Source organism: Trichechus manatus, unplaced genomic scaffold, assembly GCF_000243295.1.
Source record: "Trichechus manatus latirostris isolate Lorelei unplaced genomic scaffold, TriManLat1.0 scaffold00269, whole genome shotgun sequence".
Classification (NCBI taxonomy): Eukaryota; Metazoa; Chordata; class Mammalia; order Sirenia; family Trichechidae; genus Trichechus; species Trichechus manatus.
In genome coordinates this window covers 2,282,421-2,302,131 of record NW_004444205.1, presented here as the reverse complement: position 1 = coordinate 2,302,131, position 19,711 = coordinate 2,282,421, and the positions used below count along the sequence as shown (strand labels likewise).

The following is a 19,711-nucleotide window of genomic DNA, read 5'->3' as shown; positions in this document are numbered from 1 at the left end:
CAATTTTTTGGAGGTAGATAGCCAGGCCTTTCTTCCAAAGTGCGTCTGGGTAGGCTTGAACCTCCATCCTTTTGGTCAGCAGTTGAGCACGTTAATTGTTGCATCACCCAGGGACTTAGCCTACAGCATGCAAATTCATTGACTTGATTCTTTTTTTCCTAAATTGTATTTATTTTGTTCTTGTTATTGAAAATATACACAGCAAAGATACACCAATTCAACAGTTTCTACATGTACAATTTAGTCACATTGATTATATTCTTCACGTTGTGCAACCACTCTCATCCTCCTTTTCTGAGTTGTTCCTCCTCCATTAACATAAACTCACTGCCCCCTAAGGTTCCTATCTAATCTTTCAAGTTGCTGTTTTCAATTTGATCCCATATAGATAGTTCTTAAAAAAAAGCACAGTGCTCAAGGCAGACATTCTTTACTAGTTAAGCTAAACTATTGTTTGGTTTTAAGATGACATCAAGGGATATTTTTGGTTTAAGGTTTAAAGATTATCTGAGGGCAGTAGTTTCAGGGATTCATCCACCTCCCATGGCTCCAGAAAGTCTGGAGTCCATGAAAATTTGAAATTCTGTTTTGCATTTCCCCCCTTTTGATCGGAATTCTTTTATGGAATCTGTGATCAAAAATGTTCAGTAATGGCAGCTGGGCACCATCCATTCTTCTGGTCTCATGGCAAAGGAAGCAGTTTTTGGTTTTTTTTTTTTTAGTTTTTATAATAGATGCATTTATTTTCTAGATGCAAATATATTACCTTTTAAAACATAGACAGTAGTTACAATTTCTGAAATTTAAGTCAGCCTGAGAGAATTGCAATCTCCTTGATTCATATGCCTAGAGCCTCACCGTTTCACAGTTTAAACACACTTGTCCCAACATAAAGGAGAGAGTTCCTTACACTTGGAGTTTACTGAGATAACCAAGGCTATTTCAGGAAGCAGTTTTTCATGGAGGCAATTAGCCACACATTCCATATCCTCCTCCTATTCCTGACTCTCCTTCTTCATCTGTTGCTCCAGGTGAGTAGAGACCAATTGTTGTGCCTTGGATGGCCACTTGCAAGCTTTTAAGACCGCAGGCACTATGCAATGAACTAGGAGGTAGAACAGAAGGACTAAACACGTTATTAGGCCAATTAACTGGGTTGTTCCATGAAACCATGACCCTAAACCTCCAAACCAAGGAACCAAATCCCATGAAGTGTTTGGTTGTACATAAACCGCCTCAGCAGCTACTCTTTTTTTTTTTTTTTTGGTCCTTGTTGTAAATATATCTATCCCACAACTTTTGTTAATTCAACTTTTTACAGATGTACAACTTATTGACAGCAGTTACAATAATTGGCTGTGCAACTCTACCCTTAATGAATGCAATTTTTCCATCACTGTTAACCCCCCTTTTCCCCGTCTCTCCCACCCGTGGTAACCACTAATAAACTTTGGTCTATGTACATTTGCTTTTTATTGTCTTTTTATGTAAGTAAAGTCATACAATATTTGTCCTTTTGTGTTTGGCTTATTTCGCTCAGCATAATGTCTTCAAGCTGCATCCATACTGTAGCATGTATCAAGACTTCCTTTCTCCTACTGGCTGAGTAGTATTCCACTGTATGTATGTGCCACGTTTTGTTTATCCATTCGTCTGTTGATGAGTATTTAGGTTCTTTCCACCTTCTGGCTGTTGTAAATAGTGCTGCGACGAACATTGGTTTACAGATCTCTTTTTGAATCTCTGCTTTCAAGTCTTTTGGGTATAGACCTATGAGTGGAATTGCTGATTCATGTGGTAGTTCTAGTTTTAGTTTTTTGAGGGACCAGCACACTGTTTTCCACAGCAGCTATATACCATTTTGCATTCCACCAGCAATGGTTTTGACTTGACTCTTGAAGTAGGAAGAACATGGAATAAGAATCAGAAGTCCTGGATCCTAGTTCCACTTCTCCCAGTCCAGCTGGGTTATCATGAAAAGAAACTGTGATCTTCTTAGTCTATAATTTCCTTCTTTACGAAATGAAGCCGTAGGTCTAAATTATCTCTTAGGTCCATTTTAGTGAAACATGTTAGTCAAACATGTTGCTGTTGATTCCGAATCAATGGAAATTGGTTTATGATTCTACCTAAAAAGCCAGAAAGAACTTTGATACTGAATTAATTCTTCTTCTATGTTTGTATGATTATGATTCTACTTACAAAAAACACCAGGCCATTTTACAGATTCTGTGATACACATTTCAATTTATGCTTACCAGATATTTAGAAGACAGGTGTTAATTGCATTTTAAATCCCCATGTGAACACCAGCTGCTCCTAAATAACTCAGTTTCTGTCAGTACAGGTTTTGGATCGTTCCTTATTTTCCCAGAAACTTTGAACTCCTTTTTTTATAGATGATGCCCTAGCAGCTTGGAATACACTCACAGCAGGTCACTTGCCCCAGGGGGATGATCAAATTTAGCTTCTTACAAAAGTTAGACCATTGTTTCTTTTGACCATTTTGAAGTTCTTCTGCAAAACAACAATTGAAAGACGTCAAACAGCTTCTTCACAGAATGTAAGAGCTTAGTAGCAGGAAAGGGCAATGGGGTCAAATAAAGGTGCTCAAGATAGGAGAGAAAGTGAGAAGGAGATGAAGGACTGAGAAGTGAAAGGAGAAAGGAGAGCAGACAGGATAGCTGAACGTCTGCTCCATTTCTGTTGTGCTGCATGGATTCCCCAGAAGTGACCTCCTGGGACAAAATACCTTATCAAGGAGTTGTTTCTTAAGAATGAATGCAAGACAGGTTTGTCTCTAGTTGAGAGTATTAAGTCCCTAGACTTTTTTTTAGAGAAAGTAAGATTTAGAACTCACATCCTAATTATTTTGAAGGAAAAGGAAGGGTTATGTGGCTGTTCTCAACCTAAATCCCCCCTTTAGAGTCATTAAGCAAAAATTTCAGGAAGGCATCTGTCTTCCCAACTAACACTTTCCTAGTATCATGTGAAGAGGCATTTGGGGAAATACAGTTTATGGAACTTAGCAGGATAGGATGATTATCTGTATAGCTAACCTCTATGATGGGAATACTTAAGTTTTTAGAGTTAATTCCAAGATGCAGCCAGAATTTTTAAACTGTATTTCAAAAAAGGGAAAAATGTTTGAATACCTGAAAGTTCACAGTAGAGTACTCTTATTCCTTAAATACTCCTTAGAAAAACCCATTGTTATGGATTGAATTGTGTCCCTCCAAAATATATGTTGGAATCCTAACTCCTATACCTGTGGTTTGGGAATAGGGTTTTCATAGTTATTTTAATGAGACACATCAGTGTAGGGTGTGTCGTAAACCTAATCACTTCTGGGTTATAAAAAGAGCAGATTAGACACAGAAGGAAGTACAAATGGGGGGAAGACAGATGCCATGTGAAGATCTCCAAGGAACTGAGTAACACCATGGCTACAGAAGCTGAAAGAGACAAGGATTTTCCCCCAGAGCCGACAGAGAGACTTCCCCTAGAGCCGGTACCCTAAACTTGGACCGCTAGCTTCCTCAACTGTGAGAAGATAAACTTCTGTTCTTTAAAGCCATCCACTTGTGATATTTCTGTTACAGCAGCACTCGGAAACTACGACACCCATGAAGAATCACAATAAAAACGATTCAAAAGTACTAAGATATGAAGTCAAGCTGCATTAGAGAACCAGGAGAATTACACCCTGCCCTACTGCTTGATTCTAAAACTCTATACATAATTGCTTACAAAAGGCTAAGGCAACAGACATCTAATGATACTACAGGTACAGCAAATAATAACCCACTGAATGATTGATTTTTTTTTAAACAAACATTACTAGAATTGGCTCTAACAAGTGTTTAAAAGCCCATTTTCTTGTGCTTGCTTCGGCAGCACATATACTAAAATTGGAACGATACAGAGAAGATTAGCATGGCCCCTGCGCAAGGATGACACGCAAATTCGTGAAGCGTTCCATATTTTTTGTTGATGTGTTGTGAGATTGTTAACCATTGTCATATGGCAACATTTGTAGTAACTGTTAAATGGGAGACTATTTTGTCCTGTAAGCCTTCATCTTAAGTGAGAATAATAGCACAATTAGAAGAGCATAGTCAATGTCACTTAAATGTGTATGTAAAAAAAAAATTTTTGAAATGGCGTATCTTTGGCTATGTGTATTTTCACCAAAAAAAAAAAAAAAGTTGAGAATTTAGAGGGTTAAAATGTTGTGGGGTTGTTAACCAATGTCATAAAACAGCATGTGTGTTACTGTTACATGAGAAACTATCTGTTCTGTAAGCCTTCACCTGAAGTACAATAAAATATTTAAAAAAAAAAAAAAGCCCATTTTCTTGATGTAGGAAATATTCAGTTATTTCGAGTCCATCTTACCAGCTGTTCTGGAAGGTCAGCTATTTTTTGTTACTGAGGAGCTTTGGCATGATGGGTAGAGTCAGGTATTTCAAATCTGCAGAGTCTGGAGCTTAGGATAAGAAAATAAAATTGGGACCAGCCTATGACATTAGGTGATCCTTTCAACCTCACTTGGAATTTCAGATTTTAGCTGGGTAGTATGTGATTCTTAGTAGCTTAGATATAAATTTCTGTGTAAAGACTGCAAAGAAATTCCTCCCTGTCCATCCTTGGTTCAGTTCATTCATGTATTTATTCACTCGAGTAGTTAACAAATCTTTACTAAGGACTAACTATGTGCCAGATATTATAATTGATGCTTTGGATACAAAGACAACTAAACAAAATTCCTGTCTTCCAGAAGCTCAGAGTCTATTCAGCGAGATAGACAAGTCAAGAAATACAGGATTATGTGATGAATTCTAAGGAAGTCACAAGGAGGGAGAATCTAATTTGGTCTGGGTGAACTGAGCTGAGTCAGGATCCATCATAAGTCCATTAGTTGAACAGAGTAAAGTATAAACTCAAGACAAAGTTAGTTCTCGCAGTGCTTGGTGTTCGTACCTCTTGTCCTTCCTTTTTTTTTTTTAAAGCACTTTTAGCATTGTATTACAACCATTTCTTTTCGTGTCTGTCTTTCCTATCCTAATAGATCATGAGGCCTTAAGGGCAGTTTTGGTTTCTGCATCATCTTTTATTCCCAGGACCTAGCACAGTAGTAGGGAATAAATGACCAACAAAGTAGAGAGAGAGAAATTATCATCATTTATGCTATAAATCATCATTTGTCAAGTGATCAATCTATAGATACCCACTTCTGATTATGGAGTCTGGGCTCAAGCAAAATTTTCATATAAGACTTCTCTTTTTAGTGTTTTTTAATTACAAGATAAATACATTTGCATCATGGAACAGCTCCTTTCTTCTATCCTATCATGGAACAGCTATAATTTTTAATAGGGAATGATGATATGGTGGGAAAATGTTACTGAATTCTGCATACTATACACAAATTTAAAGAAAATATGCATACATTACACATGAAAGTAAGAATGATGAATTTTGAACACCAGTTTTTCAATTCTGGAAAGTGTCTGACAATCAGAATGTTCTATTTAAAAGATGAATTCCAACTGTGAAACAGAAGGATGGGTGACAGATTTGGTTACTCAGAGATATTGATGATGCAACTCCATGGAATGGCAGGAACATCAGAGAAGGAGACAGAGCTTTTAAATTTTTGATTGGAAGGGACAAAGGCAATTCCTCTTTCCTGAGTGGAGCCACTGGAGTGGAATGGGCACTAAAATTTAGGCAGAAGGGTTTGTCAGTGAGAGTCTTCAAACAAGAGACTAGGAAGTGACTGTCTGGGTGTCTGGGGTCAGAAGAATCGGAAGGAAGCCAGACTTGCAAGATGTTGGATCACCCTGTGTAAGATGTTGTAGATCAGAAGAGGCAGTGGTCACCATGAAATCAGCCAGAGGTTGGAGAGATTACAGAGTTGGTCAGCAGCTGTAGCAAAGTGCTTACCCAAGGATTGTGGTACTCTCTGACAATGGCTCCAGGCCATAGCAGTTGCCCTAGCAGCAGCAGCAATAGCAACAGCAGGAATGTCAGCCATTAGCCATCAGAGGTTCCTACAGGGAGTATTAGCATTGTTCCAAGCTGAGGACAAAAGACACTGATTACTGCTATAAGTCAGAATGCTATTTACTATAGCAAGGGACTTCCAAGGCCAACCACTGTTGGCACTGAGCCAGGAACCAGAAGTGTTAGGGAGGTGTAGGGGGAGCTGGAGAGAAAGCCATTAAATTAGTAGTGGTTCATTGAGAAAGGACTGTGTGACGGTACACCCAGATTCCTTTTCCCCCCTTTACGTGTTGTGTGCACCCATGCCCCATCTTTTATGTGCTTTGTTTTTCATGGTTCTCACCTGTGACCCTCTTCAAAGGCTTGCCTGCAGGGAACAGGAAGTGCCTGGGAGTTTACATGCCCCACCTCGACTTAGTTGGTGACTGGCTGATGGGACAGTATGAAAGCTCAGCTTCTTTGCCTTAAAAAAGGACAAACTCTGAGGTGTAATGTATGCTTCAGAGCTCCCTGTGGGATCAGACGGAGGGTGAGACTTCACCTGAAATCATACCTTTGTTTGGTTTTGTCTGTCTTGCCTTTCCCACTCCTCTTGCAATTTCTCCTGGGAGCACTTCCTTAATAAATCAGCTGCCTCTGAATCTTTATTTCAGAGTCTGCATGTAGGAAATGTCACTGAAGACAGTTGGCTTAGTAGCCACTGGAAAGAGAGTTTGCCTGCGCGCACACCCCTTTACAATTCTGACATAGAATTAGGAACAGAGTGCCATGGGAGCTGAAGAAGAAGGCACCTAAGTCTTCCTGGAGAATCATAGAATGCTTGACAGCAAAGGTGACTTTAAGGATGGGGAAAAGGGAGACTCATTGCTTTGGGGACACTGAGTTCCTGTTAAGGGTGATGGAAAATTTGGAAACAGATTATAGTGATGGTTGAACAACATGATGAACGTAATTAATGTCACTGAATTGTGTATGTGAAGAATGTTGAAATAACAAATGTTTCGTTACATATGTATTTGCTACAATAAAAGAAAGAAAGAAAGCTTTTGAGATATAAAAGAGATTAAACAAGTGAGCAGAGCTGAATTGGGGGAAGAGAGATGCCAAGCCACATGAAGATCGCCCAGGAGCAGAAGCTCAAAGAGACAAGGACCTTCCTCCAGAGCCAACAGAGAGAGAAAGCCTTCCCTAGAGCCAGCACCTTGAATTTGGACTTCTAGCCTCCTAAACTGTGAGAGAATAAATTTCTGTTTGATAAAGCCAAAAAAAAAAAAAAGGAAGGAAACATGAAGGACCCAGAGTGGGCGTGGGGGTGAAGATGAGTCTTAAAAGATACAATGGCATTTTTCAGATAAAGTGAGGCAACATCTCTTTGTTACTTAAACTTACCTATTCGTCAGTGTTGGAAACAATATTAATTAATATCTATCTGCTGTGTGTTATTAAATGCCTGGTGCTGCATTAAAAATCTTACATTTTAATCTTACTTAATCTTTAGAATGAACATATGAGACATGTAAAATCATGATGCCTTTTCACATGTGAGGAATCCAAAAGGTCTGGTAATTTGCTAGAGGCATACAGCAAGTCCTCAGCAAATCTGGGATTTGAACACAGGTAATTTGACTTTAGAACTCGCTTGAGTTTTGATCACTTTGCAATATTGCCTTCTTGGTAAACAACATTAAAATAAAGATTGTCTTTCAATCTCATTTCCTCTGTAGTGTCAAGGTGAAGTTTTTTCTTTTTCTTGATGGTCTCTTTTAAACCCACTCATGATGAAAATAATGTTTAATTCATATTTTGTTCTGTGTGTTAATATTTAGAACATTATAGAAGAAAAAAGGAAAAGAAAAATCTGTTTCTTTAGGAGTCTGACATTTGAAACAGAAGTAGAAAGAAAGTGTCCTTAAATGTTTTAAAGGGAATCAGATTTTAGGACAGGATAAATAGAAAAGACAGCTGAAGAGTTTGCAGAGTAAAGATCTCTGAACTTGGAAGGCCAGAGTTCCTACACCTGAATATGATCTAAGATGATACTATGGGCATAATAGTGACAGGCCAATACAAGTCTTGAAATATTTTCTATTTTTAGTATTACTCTGAAATCTTGCTCTTTTTGAGTATTTCTCAATGATTATCTCATTGTGAAACCAATTTTTGTTTTTAAAGCAATTGAACACAACTAAGAGATGAGAGTATTATTTGGAATCTCCTTCGCTCTGGTTCTCTATACTTGGAGAAGCTTGATTATTGGACCTATGTTGATATTTATCAATATCAATTGATATTTACCAAAAGGTTCCTGGGTGGCGCAAATGGTTTGTGCTCAACTACTAACCTAAAGGTTGGCAGTTTGAACCTACCCAGTGGCACCGCAGAAGAAAGACCTGGCAATCTGTGTCTGTAAAGATTGTTGTTGTTAAGTGCCATCGAGTTGACTGTGACTTGTAGCAACCTATGTGACAGAGTAGAACTGCTCCATAGGGTTTTCTTGCCTGTATTCTTTATGGAAGCAGATCTCCAGGTCTTTCTCCCATAGAGCCACTGAGTGAGTTTAAAATGCCAACCTTTTGGTTACAGCCGAACACTTAACTGTTGTGCCACCAGGGCTTCTTTCTGTAAAAGTTATAGCCAAGAAAACCCTATGGAGCAGTTCTACTCTGTAACACATGGGCTCACCATGAGTCAGAATCAACTCAATGGCAATGGGTTTGGTTTTTGTTTTGTTTTGTTTTTAGTTGATATTTATGGAATCCCCATCACTCTCCTTATTTATAAAGCCCGGTATGACTCCCTCTCCTTCACCCTTCAGCCCTTTAACTCTGTGGTATTTTTCTTTACTTACCTGACCCATATTCTGTTTTTTATTTATGTGTTTATATCTGTCTTCCCCACTAGAATGGAAGCTCCATGAGAATAGGACTTTGTCTTGTTCACGACTATATCTCTAGCACCTTGAACCGTGACAGGCACACTCAGTAAATATTTGCTGAATCAAAGAATGAATAAATGATGAATGTGCCTCAAGATAATGCAAAGCACCTGGAAAGGAATTGATTTGCCTCTCTAAAATTTACCTTAAATCCTTAAACTATTATATAGTAATGGTAAATTGAAAAGCATTATGTTGTAATGGAGAGAATAAAAACTTTGTCATTTTTAACTGGTTAAAATCCTGAGTTAAAATACTGGCTTTGTAATTTATTAGCTGTTTAATCTTCAGGAGATATTTAACATTTCTAATCCTAAATGTTCTCATCTGTAAATGAGAGTAACAATGACTGCCTCATAACCTATCTATGAGGATTATATAATAGAAAATATGTGTATCACATAGTTATCACTCACTAAATTTTAGTTCCTTCTGGTTAATCAAAGAGTCAGAGACAAAATTTTTAAGTTCACTTGCAAAAATTTTTGGATAAATGGTCACACTTTAGAAGGACTGACTCATCAGATTAAACGTAAAACAGGCCTTTGTTGTTGTTAGATGCCCTCGAGTCAGTTCCGACTCATAACGTACAACAGAGTGACCCTATTTACAACAGAATGAAACACTGCCGGTACTGCGCCATCCCCTGATCATTGTATCTTCATGATCATTGCTATGCTTGAATCTTTCGTTGCAGCCACTGTGTCAGTCCGTCTCGTTGAGGGCCTTCCTGTTTTTTCACTGACCCTCTACTTTACCTATGAGTCAGAATCGACTCAACGGCAACGGGTTTTCTACTTTACCAAGCATGATGTCCTTCTTCTGATAATGTGTCCAAAGTATGTGAGATGAAGTCTCTCTATCCTCGCTTCTAAGGAGCATTCTGGCTGTACTTCTTCCAAGACAGACTTGTTCGTTCTTTTGGCAGTTCACAGTATATTCAATATTCTTCACTATCACCATATTTCAAAGGCATCAATTCTTCTTCGATCTTCCTTATTCATTGTCCAGCTTTCACATGCATATGAAGTGATTGCAGACACCATGGCTTGGTGTGGGGTGCCAGCTGGGCCTACAGCTCTTCCATCTTCTGCAAGATCCTTGTTCAGCTTCTCGGACTCCCAGGCCAGATACATGTTTAGCTGCATGGGGAAAAGCACCAGCTTCTCTTGCAGGTCACCCTCATTATCAAAGTTGGAGGCTTGAGGTCGTGAGAGATCAACTCAGTTTCTAGTTAAGTTTCTGTTGGTTCCAGCTCAGCTTGGCAGATTACAGTTTGTCCTTGCTTCTCAAACATCTTCCCTTTTGACTGCTCTGCAGGCTTCAAGCTCCAGTACCAGACACAGAAATAACTTTCTCACACAGGCTTTATAACCAGCACTTTTTAACCCATAGTCATAGAAGGTCAAACCGCTATAATGAATCCTCTCCCTCTCTCTGTCTATCTGTCTGTCTCTGTCTAACAGGAGTGAATGGCTAATTTTTCCTGAGAGGGGAAGGGTACCCTGGGTAAGGGTAGGGAAAGATTTCACTAAGATACTTGAGCTGGGCTTGAAGGATGAATGGGAGTGTGTTAAGTGAAGAATGGGAGAAATTCATTTCACCAGACTGAGGAAATATCATGGGTGGAAACATGGAGTTGGGAATTATAGAGCTTATTAAGGTACTGGTGAGATGACTATGCTTGAGCGTGGAGAGTGGGAAGGCAGGGGGAAGGCTGTAGGATCAGAAAAGACAGAGGATGAGCAGGAAAAAGAAAGTGAACCCAAACTGTGAAAGACTTCATAGCAGAGATATAGGGGCAATATTGACAAAGTCTGGTGAGAAAATGACATAATTAGATCATGTATGTATTATTTTTTGCCTCACTCACCTCCCTTTAAATACAATAAAGTATCAATGAGTATTTTATGTTAATGTACTCCTCACATTTGCTTATTCAAATACCATCATCCAGCCTCCTTCTCAATAGAAACACCATGAAACGTAGAGAGTGATATTTAGATCCATACAAAGCAATCTAAACATAATGGGTAACTATTTGAAATCACTTCAAATATATAGGAAATGGTATACAATCGTGGTTCCTAAACTGTGTACCAAGGTGTCTCGGGACGCCACAGCAAACTTGCAGGGGCACCAGGAAAATTTAAATTTTTGAGAAAAACACAGCGACATCTGTGGGACACCAGGTGAACTGCATGCATTTTGATGATGTCATATCTGCAAAACTGGCAGTCTGGTGGCTGTTATGATAAGACGCAGATACTATACAAAACTCAATATGGAACAGGAAATGAAGATGGCATTGTCTAATCTGATTTCAAGGTTTGAGAAAGCTGCGTAGTGCTCGACAGGCTCATGCATTCCATTACTAAGTAGTTGTGGTCATTTAAAATTAAATCAAAATATATATTTTTGCAATTTATAAGTACTATTTTTTCAAGCAGCTACTTAGGTGGCAGGACGTAAATACCTATTAAGCTGTTTGCATCTTATTACTTAATAAACAGAACTGTTCAGTATTTTCTTTTGGCCTAAGAGAACCATGAAAAATTATTGAGAAATTAAGGGCACCATGAACCGAGAAAGTTTGGTAACCTCTGTTAGAGAGGTTACAAAACTGAAAGTATGTGTCGTGTAAGATAAAGTTGGGACGAACATTTCAAACTGGTTCTTGTAGGATTCAGCATTTGGCCTAAAGGTGCTATTGTGTTCCATAATTGCAGTATGCTTTAGTAGCATAAATATTTTTCTGCTTGCCTAGCTTTTGATAGTAATTCTAGCTGTGATCCCCTTATGCCACATATTCCTTGGAGCAGGAGACATGTGGAGAACAACAGTTCAGTGCACCAAATCTCTACACTGGCAAAGTGAAGTGCATTACCGAAAAACTCCCAGGTAGTTAAAGCAGAGGCTCAACTTTTCCTTTTGATGCAGGTAGAGACCTTTAAGATAGTTTCCACTCTTCTTCTGCATGGCCAATTCCTACATTAACAAATAATTATTACATTTATAGTCATTTGCCTTTTTATAAGTGTGAACAATTTGACCTTCATGACTGGAGTTCCAGATGTCTGTTTTTTTTTTCCCAATAATGTTTCAGTGCTTTAAAAGAAAATAACTGCTAACCTATAGTTGTGGCCAATTAAAGTACTTTTTAAGAATGACATCAAAATAAAGATATTCTCATACCAACAATGAGACAGACAAACCTGAGAGCGTTTACATAGCAAATCCTAATTTCCTAAAGAAATTCTAAGAAAGGTACTTCAGGGAGAAGACATGTAATCTCAGACAGAAGATCCGAGATTACAAAAATAATGAAAACCAAAGAGTGGTCAATGTGAGGGTAAATCTAAATGAAGGGTGACTAAATAAAATCATAATAATTGTGTCTCATATGGTTAAAACTTAGAATTAAAATATAGGTAAACAATAACGTGTTAGAAGGGGTTTTTAAAGAAGAAAACAGTTGCTATCAAGTTCATTTTGACTCATGGTGACCTCATGTGTGTCAGAGTAGAACTGTGCTCCAGACGGTTTTCAATAGCTGCTTTTTGGAAGTAGATTGCCAGGTCTTTCTTCGGAGGTGCCTCTGAGTGGACTCCAAACTCCAACGTTTTGGTTAGCAGCCAAGCACAGTAACCATTTGCACCATCCAGGGACTCTAAGAAGGAGGTTAGTGGAGTTTAATTGTTCTGTTGTTGTTGTTAGGTGCCATCGAGTCAGTTCCGACTTATAGAGATACCATGTATAACAGAATGAAACACTGCCCAGTCCTGCTGCATCCTCACAGTTATTATGCTTGAGCCCGTTGTTGCAGCCACTGTGTTAATCCATCTTGTTGAGGGTCTTAATTGTTCTAGGGTACTCAAATTTTCCAGGAGAAAGGTAAAAGCATTGATTAATTTTATAATTTGATACAATTTGTTATATGTAGTGTGATTTCTAGTAACAACAGAATAGAAACACACTATGTAATTTTCAAATGAGTTAATGGAAAAACAAAGTATCTCTGAAACAAACAACAAAAAAAGGTAAGAAAGGAGAGAAAAAGAAGTGAAGAACAGGTGGGAAAATTATAAGGTAAAAAAGGAGATATAGCAAATCCCAATGATCAAAAATTACATTAAATTGGATATGTTATTAAATATTGTACTTAAAAGACAAAGATTGTCAGACTGGAAAAAAATAACTAAATCCAAGCATATCCTGTTTATAAGAAATTCATATAAAGCATAAGGATACAGAAAAGTTTGAAAGTAAAATAATGAAAGAAATTAACATGCAAATACCAATTAAAGACTTTCAGTGAAAAGGCATTTCTCACTAAAAAGGGGTCAAAACCCATTGCTGTCGAGTGGATTCCAACTCATAGTGACCCTATATTATAATAAAGGTTGTACTCATCAGGACAGTATAAACATTGAGTTTGTATATGCTTAATAATATAGGTCCAAAACATATGAAAAAAACAGGACAGTAAATTTAATTGTGATGAACAAACTTTACCTAATGGACATATGTAGAACATTGTGCCCAATAGCTGCAGAACACTTATTCTTTTCAAACACAAATAAAACAGTTTTTAAAAATTGAGCACATATCGTGCCATAAATTTTTTTCTATTAATGTCAAAGTTTTGACACCACACCAATCTTTAACAACAGTAACGCCAAAAACACTACAAACTCCTATATGTTTGGCAATTAAAAAAAAAAAAAAGATTTCTAAATCCACCGGTCCAAGAAGAAAATCATAATGGAAAATATTTTGAAGGGAAGACTAATGAACATTTTAAACCAAAACAGGTGAGATGCAGCTCAAGAATACTTAGATGGAAAGGAATAGCTTTAAATATATATATTATGAAAGAAGTTAGAAACAAAACAGCAAAATAAACTCAAAGCATTTAAAAAACTTAAAGAGAAGAAAATGATGAAACAGAAAAACAAATACACAACAAGATAGCAATTAAACTGAAAGGTGCTTCTTAAATTGACAAATCTCTGGAAAACTTGACCAAGAAAACAAGAGAGAAAACAAAAATAACTAATATCAGGAACAGAGAAGGCGACATCCCTACAGGTGTTGCATCTATAATAATATTTTTTTTTCAAATTTAGGTAAAATGGACAGATGTCTAAAAATATATAACTTTCCAAAACTGACTCAAGAACAAATTAAAAATTAAAGATTCTAAGGACAATTAAGGAAATTGAATCTATAGTAAAAAATCTTTGGACAGAGGAAATCGTAGGTCCAGGTGGCTTCACCAGGGAGTTCCACTAAGCATTCAAGGAATAAAAAAAGAATAATCTTACACAAATTCTCCAAAAAAATAGAAAAATAAGGAATAATTGCCAACTCATGTTAGGGCATTAACCTAACCTTGATGCTAAAACTCCACAAGAACAACGTGAAAAAGGAAAACCCCAGGCCAATTCACTCATTAATATTAAATCGAATTGAGTTAATTCCAGAAATGCAAGTTTTGTTAAACACGAGCAAATTAAGGATGGTTAAATACTAACAACTCAATCACTGTAACAGACGAAAAGGACAACTTAACTGATCATCTCAATAGATGAAGATTTAGCATATGACAACATTCAATATCTACTAATGATGAAAAGAAAAACTTAGCAAAAGAAGAATAGAAGGAAACTTTCTCAGTATGACAAAAGAGATCTATAAACATAACACTTACAGATAAAATACTGAAAATTTTTTCTTTGCATTAAGGAAAAAGACAGGAATGTTCATAACCGTGTTTATTCAGCTGCACAGTAAGCAAGAAAATAAATAAAAGGTATAAGATTTAGAAAGAAAGAAACAAAACTCTCATTATTCATTGTGTTAATTCTCTATTGTTGTGTAACAAATTACCACAAACTTAATGGCTTAAAACAGCACACATTATTTAAGTTTCTGTGGGTCAGGAGTCTGGACTGCAGTCAAGGATGATAGGTACTCGACCTCATTGGTAATCAGAAAAATGCAAATTAAACTACTCTAAGATGTAAGTATGGAGTCCCTGGACGGTGTAAATGGTTAAAGATCTTGGCTGCTAACAGAAAGTTTGATGGTTCAAATCCATCCAGAGATGCCTTGGAAGAAAGGCCTGGTGATCTACTTCCAAAAAATCAGCTATTGGAAACTCTGTGGAGCACAGTTCTATGGAATCAACTCAATGGCAACTGGTTAACTGGTTTAGATATAAACATACACTAATATGCTAGTAAAACAGCAACAACAAAGTGATAATACCAAGTGTGGATGAGAACGTACCACAATGGGAACTTACATATACTGCTGGATAGGATGCATATGGGTAGAACCATTTTGAAAATCTGGTGTTATCTATTAAAGTTGAAGATACACGTACACTATAATTCAGCAATTTCTTGCCACACTTCTCTATATCTTAGAGAAATATGTGCACTTGTCTTCTGGGACAATGTATAAGAACTAGAATAGCTTCATTATAACCCCAAACTAGAAACAAATCAAAGGTCCACCATTAGAATGGATAAACGAATGATTGCATAGCAATGAAAGTAAACCATAGTCACACACATAAACTATAAATGAATCTCACAGACTTGGGTTCCATTCCCGGCCAGTGCACCTCATGAACAGCCACCAATCATCTGTCATTGGAGGCTCGCATGTTGCTATGATGCCGAACAGGTTTCAGTCGAGCTTCCCGACTAAGACTAGGAAGAAAGGCCTGGTGATCTACCTCCCAAAATCAGCCAATTAAAGCCCTATGGATCAAGGATCTGATTTGTAACTGATCATGAAGATGGCGAAGGCCTGGGCAGCATTTTGTTCCATTGTTCCTGGGGTCGCCATGAGTTGAAGGTCAACTGGACTCTAGCTAACAACAACAATAACAACAAAGGGTAAAAAGTAAAAACAAGGAAATGATAAGTCAAGGAGTCAGTATAATGGTCACCTCTAGTGGAGTGGGAGGAGGAAGTCCTGATTAGGGAGGGGTTCACAGGTGGTGCCTTTGGGATTTATTTCTTGGATTTATATAAATATTCGTTAAACTGTTTAACTCTGTCTCTATATACACACATACATTTCTGTAGACATTTAATAGTTTACATTACGGTTTTAAAATTACGTTTAAAAATGGAAAAGATAATTGAGGAGACAGCCTCCTTTTAAAAAGCTCACCAGTTATCTTGTCACAGAACACTTAAGAATTGTCAAAAGGTGAGTTAAACATTGATTTCTTTCAAAACGCCTAATTTCTGAGTTGTACTTTTATGTGCTGACAAGTCAGTAGCAGGCTGCCTAGCAAATAGGTGCCAGCAAATAAACACAGTATTTATCCCTGCAAGTTAAAGGCAAGGCGTTAACAGGTGAGAAAGTAACTGCTTTTGAAAAATACTTATGCTATGGAGAGATTGGAGCCCTGGTGGCGCAGTGGTTAAGTGCTAGACTGCTAACCAAAAAGTCAGCAGCTCAAATCCACCAGCAGCTCCTTGGAAACCCTATGGGAGTGGTTCTACTCTGTCCCTTAGGTTTGCTATGAGTCAGAATTGACTTGATGGCAATGAGGTTTTTTTTTTGTTTGTTTGTTTTATGGAGATATCATTTTGATAACGGATACTTGGAAAAATTTCCTTGCTATATGATTTTGGTGTTCAAAATGTGTCACCTCTAAGAAGTCTGAAATCTGCATGCTTAAAAATTTTTCAACAGAAACTTCGAATAACTGATGGATAGAATTACAAATAGTATTATGAGTTAATAAGTGAAAAATAGTATTTCAGTTTCATAAACACAAACTGATCTCTTCCATTTAGTTTTCAACAATTTAATAAAATATATGTTTTTTAGGGCTGAGAACCATTGAAATAAGAATAGCTCCATTATACAGTGTTAAACCAAGATTTCTAAAAATAATGAAGCCTATTCAATCACACCGCTCTCATTAAAATGTTATTATTAATAATACTTTTAGTGTGATAAAAATGTGACATTAACAATGTGGAAATACATTTAAAATAATGCCATCATTATCTCACCTTTTTTTATGTTTCTACATTTGGGTCTGTTTTAAAGGTACTTAACGAATACATTTAATGCGGTATGTACACAATTTATGAATAACTATACAATTTTTGAGGGGTGGATGCTCACTTTTTACGGATGGGAATGCATGATCAAAAAAAGCTGGATCCCACTGTGCTGAAAATTGTAGCAAATCTATTAAACAATAGAATATCTGAATAATATAAGTTGAATGTTATCATTAAGTTTTTTTCTGCAGTTACCCAACAAACAAAACAAAAAACAAGCAAAGCCTACTTCTGATTCAGCCTTTGTTAATAGGCAGATTTTAAAACTTTTTTGTTCTTCTCTTCCTTCTTGTCCTAGTCCTCCTCCTTCTCCTCCTCCTCTTCTTTGTTTCATCTTTGATATTTTAAGGTCTTAGATTGCATTGGAACAATATTCTTCATGAATACAAAGCCTGTAGTACATATAAGGAGTCCCTGGGTGGTGCAAATGACTACTAACCGAAAGCTTGGTGGTTTGAACCCACCCAGAGGTGCCTAAGAAGAAAGACCTGGTGATCTGCTTCTGAACTATCATAGCCTTGAAAACCCTATGGAGCACACTTCTACTCTAACACACATAGGATCACCGGGAGTCAGAGTCAATTCAATGGCAACTGGTTTGTTTTTTTGGTGGGTTTTTTTTTTTTGGATAGTAGCTATAATGTACCATGAACCCTGAGCATACTGTGTATTAGTTCAATATCTATTCCTATTCAGATGTCCAGTGATCTCTAGCTGGCCTCATCTGCCTGAGTAGCCCAGAACTCTTTATCCAAATGTTTTCCTCCCCTTACACTTTCCCTTCTCTTCACCCATCCAATCTCCACCCTTTGCACCATGAGTTAAAAATCGCCTGTCCAATGTCTCAGCCTTTTTTTCTTCTTCACATTCACTCATATGTACATCTATGGCTAATCAGGGTCATTTGTCTAGACCAGTAATCTTTCCAATTTTTTGATTGTGCACTCACTTCATCAGTAAAAATAGTTTCAGCACATAACTTCAATTCATTTATGTTTATTCTTAAATTGTGTTCATTAGTGGTTCGTAACCATGACTGCACATTAAAATCACCTGAAACTTTTTAAAAATACTGAAGATGGGGTCCCACCCCAGACCAATTGTAGTAGAATATCTGGGGTGGGTTCCAGGCATTTAGTTTTTTTTTTATTATTGTGTTAGGTGAAAGTTTACAGTACAAGTTAGTTTTTCATTCAAAAATTTATACGCAAATTATTTTGTGACTTTGGTTGTAATCTCTGCAATGTGTTAGCACTCTCCCCCTTTCCCTTTCCACCTCGGATTCTCCTTGTCCATTTGTCCAGTTTTCCTGGCCCTTCCTGCCTTCTCAGCTTTGCTTTTGGGCAGGTGTTCCCCATTTAGTCTTGTATCCTTGATTGAAGTAAGAAGCAAGTTCCTCACATTTGTGTTATTGTGTTTTATAGGCCTGCCTCATCTTTTGCTGAAAGGTGGACTTTGGGAGTGGCTTCAGTTCTGGGTTAGCAGGGTATCCAGGGGCCATAGTCTTGGGGGTTCCTCCAGTCTCTGTCAGACCATTAATTAAGTCTGGTCTTTTTTTGCGAATTTCAATTTTGTCCTACATTTTTCTCCTGCTCTGTCCGGGACCCTCTATTGTGATCCCTGTCAGAGCAGTAGGTGGTGGTACCAAGCACCATCTAGTTCTCGTGGGCCCAGGCTGGTGGAGGCTCTGGTTCATGTGGTCCATTAGTCCTTTGGACTAATATTTTCCTTATGTCTTTGGTTTTCTTCATTCTCCTTTGCTCTGAACATGATGTGACTAATAGATGGTATCCTAGATGGCCGCTCACAGGCTTCTAAGACCCCCGATGCTACTCACCAAAGTTCGATGTAAAACTTTTTCTTTATGAACTACGTTATGCCAGTTGACCTAGATGTCCCTCGAGACCATGGTCCTCAGCCCTCAGCCCCAGTAACTCAGTCCCTTAAGGTGTTTAGATGTGTCTAGGAAGCTTCTATGACTGTGCCTTGGTGGAGTTGTGCTGACTTCCCCTATATTATGTGTTGTTTTTCCCTTCACGAAAGTTCATTTATATTTATTCTTAAATTGTATTCACTAGCAGTTCTCAACCATGACTGCACATTAAAATCATCTGAAACTTTTAAAAAATACTGAAGACTGGGTCCTACCCCCCTCTAATTATAGCAGAATATCTGGAGTGGGTCCCAGGCATTTAGTTTTTTAAAGCTCCTCAGGTGATACTGATGCCTTAGAATTGAACACCACTAATACACATGGTGGAGCCCTGGTGGTGTAGAGGTTAAGAGCTTGGCTGCTAACCAAAAGGTCAGCCGTTCAAATCCACTAGCCGCTCCTTGGAAACCCTATGGAGCAGTTCTACTCTGTCCTATAGGGTCGCTATAGTTGAGATCGACTCGATGGCAATTTTTGTTGTTGTTGTCTTCTGTTTTTTCTTTAAATTGTACTTCAGGTGAAGGCTTACAGAACAAATAGTTTCTCATGAAACAGCAGTACACGTATTGTTTTATGACATTGGTTAACAACCCCTCAACATGTCAACCCTCTCCCTTCTCAACATTTTTTTTTTGGTGAAAATACACATAGCCAAATATACGCCATTTCAAAAATTTCTACACGCACAGTTCAGTGACGTCGACTACGCTCTTCGAATTGTGCTGCTATTCT

The 19,711-nt window shown here is 37.7% G+C and overlaps 1 non-coding gene across 1 annotated transcript; it reads left to right on the top strand.

Annotated features, from left to right (window-relative positions):
* The first annotated feature begins 3,881 nt into the window (after positions 1-3,881).
* LOC111819102 (U6 spliceosomal RNA) lies at positions 3,882-3,988 on the top strand. The gene has a single exon (XR_002822885.1). It is a non-coding gene; the product is annotated as a U6 spliceosomal RNA (small nuclear RNA).
* Positions 3,989-19,711: the final 15,723 nt, after the last annotated feature.